The sequence below is a fragment of the Rhinolophus sinicus genome, chromosome 18 (genome assembly GCF_057876585.1).
Source record: "Rhinolophus sinicus isolate RSI-liver-muscle chromosome 18, RSI-T2T, whole genome shotgun sequence".
NCBI lineage: Eukaryota > Metazoa > Chordata > Mammalia > Chiroptera > Rhinolophidae > Rhinolophus > Rhinolophus sinicus.
Window position 1 is genome coordinate 31,714,677 of NC_142518.1, and position 2,999 is coordinate 31,717,675.

At 36.8% G+C, this 2,999-nt stretch overlaps 1 pseudogene; it reads left to right on the plus strand.

The window, feature by feature from the left end:
• The first annotated feature begins 447 nt into the window (after positions 1–447).
• On the plus strand, positions 448–579 carry LOC141569815 (U4 spliceosomal RNA; annotated as a pseudogene).
• The last annotated feature ends 2,420 nt before the right edge of the window (positions 580–2,999 follow it).

A 2,999-nucleotide genomic window follows, 5' to 3' on the forward strand; every position in this document is an offset into this window, starting at 1 on the left:
ACATTTAGACCTATATTCTTCCAAGAGTTGATTTGTGTGTATGATGTAAAGTAGGGATCCAGGTTTATTTTTTTCCACATGGTTATCCAATTGTCCTCATATTATTTATTGAAAAGACCATCCTTTCCCCACTGCCCACTGCTCTGCTAGTGTCCAAATATGCTGGGACTGTTTCTGGGCTCTCTGTTTTATTCCATTGGTCTATATACCTATCCTCGTGCCAATACCACACTAGTTTGCATACTGTAGCCTTATAATAAGTCTTAAAAGTGGTTAAAGGAGGTTCTCACACCTTGTTCTTCTTCAAGATTGCCTTGATGATTTTGTCCTTAGAATTTCCATGTAGATTTTATAATCAGTTTGTCAAATTCCACAAACAAAACAAAACAAAACAAAACAAGACAAAACAAAACAAGCAAAACTTGAAATTTTGAATTATATCGCATAAGCTTTGCGCAGTGGCAGTATCGTAGCCAATGAGGTTTATCCAAGGCGTGATTATTGCTAATTGAATTATATCGCATTGAATCTATAGACCAGTTTGGTCCATAGATTGACATCTCTACAATTAACAATAGACATCTTTACAATATTGCATCTTTCATTCATGACTATTCTATATTTCTCCCATACCTAGGATTTTTAGTAATGCGTTTTGCCTTAAAGTCTATGTAGTTTATAGTTTAAAAAACATTATTGAAAAACTCAAAAGAAGACCTAAATAATGGGAGAAATATAGAATAGTCATGAATGTAAAATCTAGTTGTAGAGATGTCAATGTATGGACCAAACGGGTTTATAGATTCAACGCTCTATAGATCAGTGGCCCATGCGGGGATTGAACTGGCAACCTTGGTGTTAGCAGCACCACGCTCTAACCGACTGAGCAAACTGGCCACCTCTGGTTAGTGTTTTCATAATGTATCTTTTTTGCTCTTTTATTTTAAACCTTTCTCTATCTGATGCTTAAGATGCGTCTCTTATAAGTCTAGACCATCTATCTCTTTTAATTGGAACATTTAGTCTATTTGCATTTAATGAAATTAAAAATATATATATATTTGGGTTTACATTTACCTTCTTACTAAGGGCCTTCAATTTATCCCTCCTGTTCTATATTAGTCTCTTCTTTCTTGCCTTCTTTTGGCTTGACTTAGCATTTTTTTTATTATTCCACCTTCTATTAGTTTGGCAGTTACACATACTTATATTTTTCTTTTAGTGCCTACTCTAAACTTGCTTCTAAACTTGACTAAGTCTAGCATTAATTAATGCCAATGCCCCTTCCTTGATGGTGTAAAGACCTTAAGGCATATTAACTTTATTTACCTCCTCCTCAACTTAAATGTCAGAGTTAACATGTATTTCAATTCTATGTAGATTTAAAACACAAGATATTATTGTTACCCATTTTCTCCTCATGTGCCTAGCTATTTTTGTTGTTTGTCATACATTGTATCTGCTAAATCACTTGTAGAAAATATTTGAAGCCTAGGATTGATGTTATCTTCTGCCAGAGATTAAGGACATTTTCTTCTTCAGGCATCTGGGTACAAGCAATCAGTCAGGGCTTGAGAAGGGTTGAAGCTGAGCAGTGGTTCACACTTATCCCAAGGAGACAGTCTTTCAGGGTCCCACTGAGGGACGTTCACTAGCCCCTCTTCACCTCCCCCCAACCCCCAGACATGCTCTGACTGCAGTCCCTTCCCCCACCCCTGAGAAGCGGTAGCAAGTGCTGCTCAGCGTCTTGGCCTTCTCTGGAGGGGGCAACTATCCCGAGGAGAAGTGGCCCTAAATGCTCACTTACTCCCTTGGGTGTTAGTTTTCTTCCAGATCCTGGCCCCATAATTCTTCACTGTCTTGTCAGTTTGCTAACATCTCCAAACAGAAGTTTCAAATATTTCAATCAGCTATTTTAGTTGTCTTAAGTATGAGGGTTGGTCCAAATTACAGTCTGCTATTAGTGGAATGTGAAATCCCTTATTAAGATTTTAATTTCTAATTTTCCTGATTATTTGTGAGTTTCAAGAAAGACCAGATTTTATCTTCCGTGAGTTGTCTGTTCATATCTTTGCTCATTTGTTTTCTTTTTAAAAGTGATTTTTAGGTTGGCTCAGTTGGTTAGAGCGCAGTGCTCATAACATCCAGGTCGCCGGTTTGATTCCCACATGGGCCAGTGAGCTGCGCCCTCCACAACTAGATTGAAAACAACAACTTGACTTGGAGCTGATGAGTTGTGGAAAAACACACTGTTCCCCAATATTCCCCAATAAAAATTGAAAAAAAAAATTAAAAGTGATTTTTAGAAGTTCTTTATAACTATAGATGCTAATTCTGTCAGTTATGTGTGCCACTAGCATCATCTCCAGGTCTGTGGCTTATCTTCTTCAGTTTGTTTATGGTGTCTTTTGTAAATAGAAATTTTTAGTTTTTATTTTTTAATTTTTTTATTGGAGAATATTGGGGAACAGTATGTTTTTCCAGGACCCATCAGCACCAAGTCAAGTCGTTGTTTTCAGTCTAGTTGTGGAGGGCTCAGCTCAGCTCCAAGTCAAGTCATTTTCAATCTAGTTGTGGAGGGTGCAGCTCACTGGCCCATGTGGGAATCGAACCAGCGATGTTTGTGTTATGAGCACTGTGCTCTAATCTACTGCGCTAACCGGGCACCCTGAAATTTTCAGTTTTTAATTTAAATGAATTTAATTTTATCAATTATTTTCTTTCATGGTTTATACATTTCGGGTTTTGTTTAAGAAATCCTTCTTTGCTCTGAAGTCATAAAAATATATATAAATACTTCATTGTTAGGTGTTTCAGCCATCCATGGCTTATATATGGTGAGGTAGGGAACTAAGTTAAAATTTTTCCATATGGATAATTTAATAGAATAGTCCATGATTTCACCAGTGCACTGAAGTCCCATCTTTGTCATATTCAATTTTTCACATACTTGTGTTTCTGAGATCTGCATTCTGTTTTTTGGGTTTCTTTGTCTCTCT